This window comes from Octopus sinensis, linkage group LG14, assembly GCF_006345805.1.
Source record: "Octopus sinensis linkage group LG14, ASM634580v1, whole genome shotgun sequence".
Taxonomy (NCBI): Eukaryota; Metazoa; Mollusca; class Cephalopoda; order Octopoda; family Octopodidae; genus Octopus; species Octopus sinensis.
The window spans coordinates 13,594,780-13,606,614 of record NC_043010.1 but is presented as its reverse complement, the minus strand read 5'-3'; positions in this window follow the sequence as shown (position 1 = coordinate 13,606,614).

The following is an 11,835-nucleotide window of genomic DNA, read 5'->3' as shown; positions in this document are numbered from 1 at the left end:
TTCTTCTGTTGACCTTGCTCGCTTAGCCAGCGGGGTGGCGTCATTTGAAGGCTAAAACAATGCGAAGTGCATTGTAACGAGCGATGTGTAGCAACATCTGATAGCCTGGTCGGTCACGGTGATCACGGTGATATATATATATATTTATATATACATACATACGTATACACATGTTCTTCCTCTATGGGAGTTTCTCCACCGTGTCTCAACCTGTTAGAAATAGCAGGAAGACATTGGACAATATATGTTCATAGAAAAAAAAAAAGAAAAAGAAAAAAACGACGAGGGAGGGAGCTTCTACATGATAGCTCGATCTACAAGAAATCTCTCTCTCTTTCTGTCGCTTTCACTCCAAAGGAAAGACTCGTTAGATAATGCAGTCCTACATATCCCTCTTCGGTAAAAGACAGGATGGTCACGGCTGTAATGACTTTGATCGTTGGTCTTTTAAATCACGACTGTCTTGGAGGCAAGCTAACAAACTACTATAATCTGCGTTCGTACCAATGTGATTGAGAATGCGTGTGTGTGTATAAGAGAGAGGGAGGGGGAGAGAGAGAGAGAGAGCAATGAACTAAGGCAAATGAGGAGGGGGAGAGGGACTGAAAGTCGGAAAGCGATATCTACCTGAACGGTAACGTGCAATGTTACTCGGGATTCACGCTTGAAGCCATGATACAAACGCAATGAAAGCATTACAAAGAAACGAGGGATCACACATCTCCCCCCCACTTTCATCACCGCTACATTTTTCAAAATCATATAAACCATTTTCCCCTCACTTCTCTTTCTTTCAATACAATTTACAGAGATGTTCTTGCATGGCATGGAAAGTGTTTTCATCTGTGATCGTGAGTTGAAACTAAAACGATTTCAGCGTCGACGGCACGAGTTAGCCATTCAGAAACACACAAAGACTGTTAACTTCACCTAAACATTTACTGCATGTAATATGGTGTCAAAATTTTCGTTGCTCGAAACTGTGGCCTTGGTCACTGACAAAATTTGTGCTCCAAGTCGCAGTTTCGAACGACGAAAATTTCGACACCGTAAATGACACTCCATCTATTATGACGCTGAGAGTCCCAGTTGATCGGATCAAGAGAACAAGCTGCTTAGGTTGACGAGGGAGGGATGACCTTCCTTTGCAAATACCATAAGGGCACAGAAAGTGTGCCTAAAGCCAGCTGGAGACGATGTTCTCCTGGGGTTACAGTAACACCCACCCTTAGTGGTTAGCCATATTGAGATGGCAAGTATACCTCATATATATATAGGGAGAGTTTACGAAAAAACAAAAGACGAAGACAGGTGGTGTACAAAACAAACAGATTAATATAACGCTCAGGAATAGAAAAAGTCTTTTACGTTTCGAGCCTACGCTCTTCTACAGAAAGGGACACAGAAAAAACAAGGAGAGAAAAAAATGTGTGTAGTGGCTAACGATCTATCATGGATGTATATATACATACACACACACACATTACATAATTATGAGTATTTGCTTATAGTAGAGTAATACTGTGGTATGTAGTCACTCCCCTGAAACTAATACTCAGAATTAAATGATTCTGACCTGATATTACGTGTATGTAGATAAAGAAAAACAGAATTGGGTGGATGGGTTCGTTGAATCGTAGCATGATGGAAAGATGCTAGAAAAAGAAAAGGTGTGATGATTTAAAGAGTTTGAGAAAGGACTGGTCTTGGATGTCAGTGTGTGTTTGTTTGTGTGTGTGTGTGAGAGAGAGACAGAGAGAGAGAGAAAGTGGGGAAAAAAAGGGAGAGAGTTCGTCGAAGGTATTTAGCTGTGGGGCTAAATGAAGGCGGCGAGCTGGCAGAATCGTTAGCGCGCCGGGCGAAATGCTTAGCGGTATTTCGTCTGCCGCTACGTTCTGAGTTCAAATTCCACCGAGGTCGACTTTGCCTTTCATCATTTCGGGGTCGATAAAAATTAAGTACCAGTTACGCACTGGGGTCGATGTAATCGACTTAATCCGTCTGTCTGTCCTTGTTTGTCCTCTCTGTGTTTAGCCCCTTGTGGGTAGTAAAGAAATAGGTATTTAGCTGCGGGGCGCACTGTTTGAAGGTGACAGAAGAGACAATGCTAAGAATAGGGCAACTTTCGCTCATGGTGACTGGAAATTGTACCTAGTGATGGGATTATGAATGTAGAGTAAAAAAATGTTTATAACTTTTGTAAAATACGTACAGTGTGGAGCTGCAGTTGCCTTAGTCAATGAGCGATGGATTTTGCGTGGCACCTTGGGCAAGTGTCTTCTACTATAGCCTCTGTGTTTGTCCCCCCCCCCAACATCGCTTGACAACCGATGCTGGTGTGTTTACGTCCCCGTAACATAGCGGTCCGGCAAAAGAGACCGATAGAATAAGTACTAGGCTTACAAAGAATAAGTCCTGGGGGTAGATTTGCTCGACTAAAGGCGGTGCTCCAGCATGGCCACAAGTAAAAGAGTAAAAGAGAGAGTAATTCTAAAAGTCTATCTTACTTTAATAAGTACTAGGCTTACAAAGAATAAGTCCTGGGGTAGATTTGCTCGACTAAAGGCGGTGCTCCAGCATGGTCACAGTCAAATGACTGAAACAAGTAAAAGAGAGAGTAATTCTAAAAGAATTGCCTTCACTCTGAACAGGACGCCAGTCCGTCGCAGGGTCAACTCCAGGTGTCACGGGTATGCATTTTCAGTTGAGTGTAGTGGAGCAACGGGAAATGAAGACACAGCGTATCGCACGGTTCGAGAACCGAACTAATGCCAACCAAACGATCGTTAGCTCAAAACCCTAACTAAGCCACGCACCTTCACAATTTTTAACAATCAGTTACGTAGCTAGAGTGCATGTCCCAAACCTATTTCTTTACTACCCACAAGGGGCTAAACACAGAGGGGACAAACAAGGACAGACATAGGTATTAAGTCGATTACATCGACCCCAGTGCGTAACTGGTACTTAATTTATCGACCCCGAAAGGATGAAAGGCAAAGTCGACCTCGGCGGAATTTGAACTCACAACGTAACGGCAGACGAAATACCTATTTCTTTACTACCCACAAGGGGCTAAACACGGAGGGGACAAACAAGGACAGACAGACGGATTAAGTCGATTACATCGACTCCAGTACGTAACTGGTACTTATTTAATCGACCCCGAAAGGATGAAAGGCAAAGTAGACCTCGGCGGAATTTGAACTCAGAACGTAACGGCAGACGAAATACCGCAAAGCATTTCGCCCGGCGTGCTAACGTTTCTGCCAGCTCGCCGCCTGCCGACCCCTCACAGCCAATTCAGGGTTATACAGCAGATTCAAAACGACTACTCCTGCCAATAAAAGCGTCGCCTGGGGCAGCCGATTCTTTTCCCACCTAGCTTACAGTTAGCTGTAGTGTTTGTTAATTCCCATCTAAATCTTCTTTGAATTGCAGCTATAGATACTGTATTTGCTTAGAATATGAAGAAGACAACCAAATGACAACCATGTCAGTGTGCCAAGAATTTGCACATTCTAGAAAATAAAACACCCATTTTGTATTTTCAGAATAAACATTTTTTACTCGTAAATTTCGACGGGTTGATTGTATAAATATGCTTTATGAAAAGTGAGGTAAACAGAATGAGATGCTTTTATTTTTTGGAATTAAGATGCATTCACCAATGTTTATTTAACTTCATTAATCTTACTGGCGGATAAAAAGAAAAAAGAAAAAGAAAAGAAGCGAGAGAGAGCGAGAGAGAAGGAAAGAGAGTAAGTATTTCGTTGAGTTTAGTTTTCCTATGGGCATTAATGACAGAAGTGAAGTGAAATTCCAGAATAGTGAATCAAAACTGGATGAGTCAAGGTAAAGTACTAGCAAAATATATTCGAAACCGAAAGTAGAGGTTTACAAGCGCCAAGCCGAACCTAACTTTAACCCGGATCACGTGACACAAAGTTCGACCCTTCAGCGTGACGCCTTGGGTAAGTGTCTTCTACGATATACTCGATTTGACTGAAGTCGTGTGAATGGAACTTGAAGGAAATAGTTCCATCTAAATTAATTCTTGAAATACAACCCCCCTCACACTCGTGCAGAGGTCGCATCCCTGTTATTTTTTATACTTAAAATCAAGTGCGACTTGTACACGAGTAAATACCATACATGCATACATACATATATATATGCATATATATACGTACATATATATATATACACACATATATATATATATATGTGACTTCGTCTGTATCACTAGCGATTTTTTTTCTCTGTCTTCCCTTCTCGGGATCTTTCCTTCTCCTATGTTTCCGACGAAGAGCTCCGCTCGAAACGTCAAACCCTCCTTCTTCCCTTCTTTCCTGAGCGTCCAATAATACTTTATTTGTTCCACGTCCTTGCGTTGTTGTTTTTTTGTTTTCTTGTTTGGATTAACTATATATATATACATACATACATATATACATACATACATATATATATATACATACAGACATATATATATATATACATACAGACATATATATACACATACATACAGACATATATATACACATACATACAGACATATATATATACACATACATACATACATACATACATACATACATACATACATACATATATATATATATATATATATATATATATATATGATTGGGCAAAAGTAGGTATACGGCTGCTTGTGGCTCAAGCATTCGCTCAAAGTCTCCAGAAATCGAAATAAAGGGTTCCAATGAACCAAGCATCTCCCACAAATTCCTTAGTCACCTTATGTATCGCTTAGGTAAAAAAAAGAAATAGAGAAATGAAAAGAACATTCTACTCATATTAAGCAACTTTATATCTACCTTTGCCCACTCCTGTACGTGTGTATGTGTATGTGTGTGTATATATATATATATATATATATATATATATATATATATATTGTGTGTGTGTGATAGTGAATTTATGTTTGTGCTTAAGAGACCGATGTTGTGTCAAAAAGTGAGACTAACATCTTAGCCCTGAAGCTATTTTTTGTTACTTTCGAATTCCACTCGTCATACGTAAGAAGGTTTTCATTTTGTTTTCGTAATTCTTAATAAGATCGTTCCCTATCAAGTTCCCTACAGAAACTTTAACAAGATTCCCTCTTCCCTAATCTCAAATTACCTAAGAAAATGGAAGAGAGAGTTGTATACAGGGGAGTAGCGAATTGGCCACAAGCCAAGTTGTTCTTGAAGTATAATACCCTCCTGAGAAAGAAAAAGAAAAAAAAATCCTGCTGAGAACGGGAACTAAGGTAAAAAAAAAAAAGCCAACAAACACTTGATATAGATTTTTATTGGAATGGAAAATGGAAGCACTCCGTCGGTTACGACGACGAGGGTTCCGGTTGATCCGATCAACGGAACAGCCTGCTCGTGAAATTAACGTGTAAGTGGCTGAGCACTCCACAGACACGTGTACCCTTAACATAGTTCTCGGGGATATTCAGTGTGACACAGAGAGTGACAAGGCCGGCCCTTTGAAATACAGGTACAACAGAAACAGGAAGTAAGAGTGAGAGAAAGTTGTGGTGAAAGAGTACAGCAGGGATCACCACCATCCCCTACCAGAGCCTCGTGGAGCTTTTTAGGTGTTTTCGCTCAATAAACACTCACAACGCCCGGTCTGGGAATCGAAACGGCGATCCTACGACCGCGAGTCCGCTGCCCTAACCACTGGGCCATTGCGCCTCCTACAGATTTTTATTAATGGGTTAATCGAAGGCGTTGAGCTGTCAGAATCGTTACAGCGTTTGAAAAATTGCCTAGTTTTGGGAAGGGTTACTAATCCTGGCTCTTTACATTCTGGGTTCAAATCCCGCCGAGGTCAACTTTACCTTTTATTCTTTCGGAATCGACAAAATAAAGCACCAACAAAATACTGAGCTCAGTGGTATTGACTAGCTTCTCAAAATTGCTGTTCTGCATCAGAAACCATTAATGGGTTTAGTCAGAAGAGAAAATACCATGACCATTTTCCATGTTCTCCAAAACAAATGAAAGAAAGGAAGGAGCTGTCTTCAGACTGGATATCTTGCCCGAATGTTTGCAACAGAAGTAACTCTAAAGGTACCTGTTACACATTCATATCTATGTGTTTATGTATGCAGAATACATCCCCACTTTTGGCACTATTTTGTTAGTGAACAATACAAACTGTGTGTAAAGTATATTATGTATCACTACGCTGAATGTCGAGTCCGTGTAACACGAATACTAAATAAACACGTAAACAATAACAATGGCTTTCATTTGATTGTCTATCCCATTAGAACACAAACTACACATAACAGTACCCATGGGCCAGATGGCGGGGTAAAGCAGGATGACGGCTTAAGTCTATCACTCCCAAAACGGAAACAGTCCATCAACGGACTTACGCACTGTCTCCTAAATTTTAATCACTTTTGTGGCCCAAGACTAGTTAAAAGATAATAAACCTTTACATAAATAAATAACATGAAATACACGAAGGGACGAACAAAAAGACAAACGAGTCATTCAAAGCCTTCATTCTTCAGTCAGAAACTGATCCCTCATCGCAGATTTCGGCTGTTTAATTCTGAGATCCGCTCTGAATCAGCCAGCCACAGAAGGAAAGAATGCAACGCAACAGAGACGAACATGAAATGAAAAATCTTTTTTGGAGACAGTAACGGTTAAAAACATGGATGATACTTGACCAAGGCGCCGCGTAAGTCGGGTCTTATCCAAAACCAAGTGGTTACGAAACGAACTCCTTAGTGTTACCGGTATAACTGCATCATAAAGCTCAAAGAAATCATAATTGAAAAACTGAAACACAACCTTAGTTATACTCGATAGTTAGCAATGTTGGAATCGAAAATAGAGCTTCAGATATACCGAAATAGTTCATTTGTTCAGGCTTTCACAAGATTTGTAAAGAGAAGTGTAATAATGTTTGTAAGCTAGTGAATAGCAAAATGCTAAATGTGCCCGCGAGTGTTTTATCGTAACAAGGTCTGAAAATACCTTTTATAAATAAAGTATAATAAAAATCAATAAACTACGGAAAGGTTAATTCTGCATCAAGACTGGATGGTTTTTCCAACTCTTTTTCTAGAATGCTTGTAAATACATTTGTTCCTTCTTCGATAGAAGTGAATGAGCGCCGTTGTGATATACAGCATGTCTCGGAGATTTTACGCCTGGCCAAGTCTATGTCTCTCCAATTTTATTTAGAGAGAAAGACAGAAATAAATAAGGAAAACACGATCCTAGTACTTGACTGTTACTATCTTTATCGACCTAAAGGCGGCGAGCTGGCAGAATCGTTAGCACGCCGGGCGAAATGCGTTGCCGTATTTCGTCTGCCGTTACGTTCTGAGTTCAAATTCCGCCGAGGTCGACTTTGCCTTTCATCTTTTCGGAGTCGATTAAATAAGTACCAGTTTCGCACTGGGGTCGATATAATTGACTTAATCCGTTTGTCTGTTATTGTTTGTCCCCTCTGTGTTTAGCCCCTTGTGGGTAATAAAGAAACATATATTTATCGACCTTGAAAGGATGAAAATCTAAGTTGATATAAACCCATAGTGCTGAACCAGGTTCTAAAAAGGATTAAAAAAAGAAAATTAAAAAAAAGAATGCCGTTCTCGCCTTAGCACAAACCTCATCTCCCTCGTGACACCATAAATGTTTAGACAAATAATCTGCTATAAATATATTCCTTTATTGCCCACAAGGGGCTAAACATAGAGGGAACAAACAAAGGGATTAAGTCGATTACATCGCCCCCCAGTGCGTAACTGGTACTTTATTTATCGACCTCAAAAGGATGAAAGGCAAAGTCGGAATCAGCGGAATTTGAACTCAGAACGTAGCGGCAGCGAAATACCTATTTCTTTATTGCCCACAAGGAGCTAAACATAGAGGGTACAAACAAGGACAGACATAGGTATTAAGCCGATTACATCGACCCCGGTGCGTAACTGGTACTTTATTTATCGACCTCGAAAGGATGAAAGGCAAAGTCGACCTCGGCGGAATTTGAACTCAGAACGTAAAGGCAGACGTAATACGAATAAGCATTTCGCCCAGCGTGCTAACGTTTCTGCCATCTCGCCGCCTTATTATAATCTGCTATAAATAATTAAAAGTCCGTGCAACCTTGTTTTTGAAGAAACTCAAGATTGTGAACGAGAAGGAGAATTTTGAGAGGAACTGAACACATTAAACGGCTTGAATGATCAGTGGTAATTATCTCATATTTATTAATTTTCAAGTTTACTACAGAGCAGGGATCTTTTCGGTTTGGCCGGCAGTTTTTTCTAGCGGTGTCATATGAAATTGTCATCCATAATTATGACCCTAGTATCGATCTATTGCATTTCAATCTGTTTTAGGGTTAGGGTTAGGGGTGGGGGAAGGGTATTTTTTTTCCTTCACAAATGTAAATAAACCCAATCTGTTTCTTATACGAGGGACATTTTCATAAGGCACAGAATGTTTTCACCTCAATAGACGTCATTGATTGGTTGAAATTGCAGAAATTGAAGAAAAAAAACAACAAATATCTTACAAACAATAGAATTTTCTTAATAAAGCCAAGAGAAAAAGATGTTTTATAAACACATTCTAGCAGTATACGAAGACAACTGGCTCTGTTCTCTTGTGATAGTTATAATAGCAGCTAGATACGTCACGATAAGAAAACAAGAACACACACACACACACAGTGCACAGCTGCAAAATCCTAAAACCCACTATTTCTTCCTCTCAGCCCACATAGCAAAACACACAAATCAAAAACAACCGCAACATTCACTGGTTCCGAACACTCTCACCGAATCTACTTTATGCCCCCAGAAGTTACAGCATATGGAAATATATTGCCCTGAAGAGTGAATGCAATATGCCTAGATCATATGTCTCAGTGATTCTCACGCGATTCATTACTACATGTGTGCAGTGTGCAATATGGTCCTCAACTAGATTAAGTCATGGTATAACTGAGAAGATGGATCTGCACGACTAGAAGCTATGCAACAATTCCACTACACACAAGCCAGCACAGCAGTAATAACACGGTCGTAGCTAAATCTTCCTAATACTGTGATTGTGACCTCTTTTGGTCATGAATGACCATGGAATTGCACCTAGAAAGTTACCCTCCGAGGTACAAGTCTGGGCAAGGTTGTTTATGGAAGACCAGCAGTCGCCCCACAGATAATAGCCTCCCCTCTCCACGCCACCAGCTTGGCACCATTGACGTCGCAGCTCATTTATTAACGTGTAAGTGGCTGAGCACTCCACAGACACGTGTATCCTTAACGTAGTTCTCGAGGAGATTCAGCGTGATACTGAGTGTGACAAGGCTGGCCCTTTGAAATACAGGTACAACAGAAAGAGGAAGAAAGAGTGAGAGAAAGTTGTGGTGAAAGAGTACAGCAGGGTTCACCACCACCCCCTGCCGGAGCCTCTAACCACTGGGCTATTGCGCCTCCACCCTAATACGATATACTGCCTTAATAAAAGATACGTTAGATAATGTAGTACCTGATATAGTTACTGTTATTCTTGTATTTGTCTTAGTTATAACTGTGGCACTGCCTTGGAGGGTTTGGTCAAATAAATAGACCATAGTACTTATTTTATTAGTCGTTTTTGCCGAACTGCTTTATTACAGTGGTAACACGGTTCAAGCGGTGGGGGTTCAAATACATTCATAAATCAAAATTAGAGGTAAAGAAGAAACAAATGAAAAACAAACGCCATGCAGAGTCAGATAAGCAAAAGCACGTGCCTGAAAAGTGTAGAAATATAAAGCAAAATAAACAACAAACTAAGAAATGTACAATAAAGCTTAATATATCAAAAAGAAAACAGAAATGAACCTGACGTTTCGGAGTGATACCCTTTATCAAAAAATAAGAGAAAGATAAAGAATGGAATTAAGAGGCAGAAGGTACAGAAAAAAATGTACGATACCAAATAAGACGCCGGTTCACATGGCATATCTCGGGTAGAATTAGAGAAGTGAAGTAGAGGTACAGTTGGGTCAAATGCAGTAAGAGGGATAGAATGAGGAGGAAGGGCAAATGAAAAAGGGGGAGTTAGAGAAAGTGGAAAAGAGAGAAGGAAGAGAGAATAATGAAGAGAGAGCGACAAAAGGAGGGGGAAATGAAAGAGGTAGTATGGGAGTCGTGATACTGATATTCGTGTGTGCGGGTGTGTAGGATATGTGTGTGGTTAAAGAGGGCTATCCTTTTATTTGTTTCAGTCATTTGACTGCGGCCATGCTGGAGCACCGTCTTTTTAGTCGAACATATCGACTCCAGGACTTATTCTTTGTAAGCCTAGTACTTATTCTATCGGTCTCTTATGCCGAACCGCTAAGTTACGGGGACGTAAACACACTAGCATCGGTTGTCAAGTGATAGTGGGGGGACATACACACACACACACACACATATATATATCACACACACACACATATATATATATCACACACACACATATATATATATATCACACACACACACATATATATATATATCACACACACACATATATATATATATATATCACACACACACATATATATATATATATAATATCACACACACACACATATATATATATATCACCACACACATATATATATATATATCACACACACACATATATAATATATATCACACACACACATATATATATATATATATCACACACACACATATATATATATATATATCACACACACACATATATATATATATATCACACACACATATATATAATATATATATATATATTATATATATATATATATATATATATATATATATATATATATATATATATATATATATATATATATATATATATATGTCAAGGCGGCGAGCTGGTAGAAACGTTAGCATGCCGGGCGAAATTCGTAGCCGTATTTTATCTGTCATTACGTTCCGAGTTCAAATTCCGCCGAGGTCGACTTTGCCTTTCATCCTTTCGGGGTCGATAAATTAAGTACCAGTTACGCACTGGGGTCGATGTAATCGACTTAATCCCTTTGTCTGTCCTTGTTTGTCCCCTCTGTGTTTAGCCCCTTGTGGGTAGTAAAGAAATATATATATATATATATATATATATATATACAAGACAGGCTGCTTTCAGTTTCCTTGGTCAGCCCGAGGCTGTAGTAGAAGACAACCGCCCAAGGTGCCACGCAGTGGGACTGAACCTGGAACCATGTGGTCGGTAAGCAAGCGACTTACCACAGCCCGCGCCTCCACACATCCACGCTTGCGCCTCCACACATCCACGCTTGCGCCTCCACACATCCACGCCCGCGCCCTCACACACCCACGCCTGCGCCTATGTGCAATGAATTTGTGTGGTGTGTTATGGTGTGGAGAAATATACGAAATAAGGATCTGTATATACGGTGGGCTTCCGCACAGTTTCCGTCCATCAAATTCACTCATCAATGCATTTGTCGGTCCGGGGCGATAGTACAAAGACATTTGCACAAGGTACCGCGCAGTGAGCCTGAACACGGAACCAAGTGGTTACAGATCGAGCTTCTTAATCACGTAGCCATGTCTGCACCTATTATTATTTAAAAATAAAAATAAAAATAAAAAAAAAAACAATTTCAGGCCCCCGAAATTGACATGCATATACAATATGAACCTTTATGATATGTGTTTGCTCGTCGATTTAACACAATGCCCTGTGTAATAGAACCAAACCTGAAACCACTTGATTATGAAGGGAACTTTTGGATCTTTTCGGTTTGGACGGCAGTTTTTCTAGCGGTGTCATATGAAATTGTCACCCATAATTATGA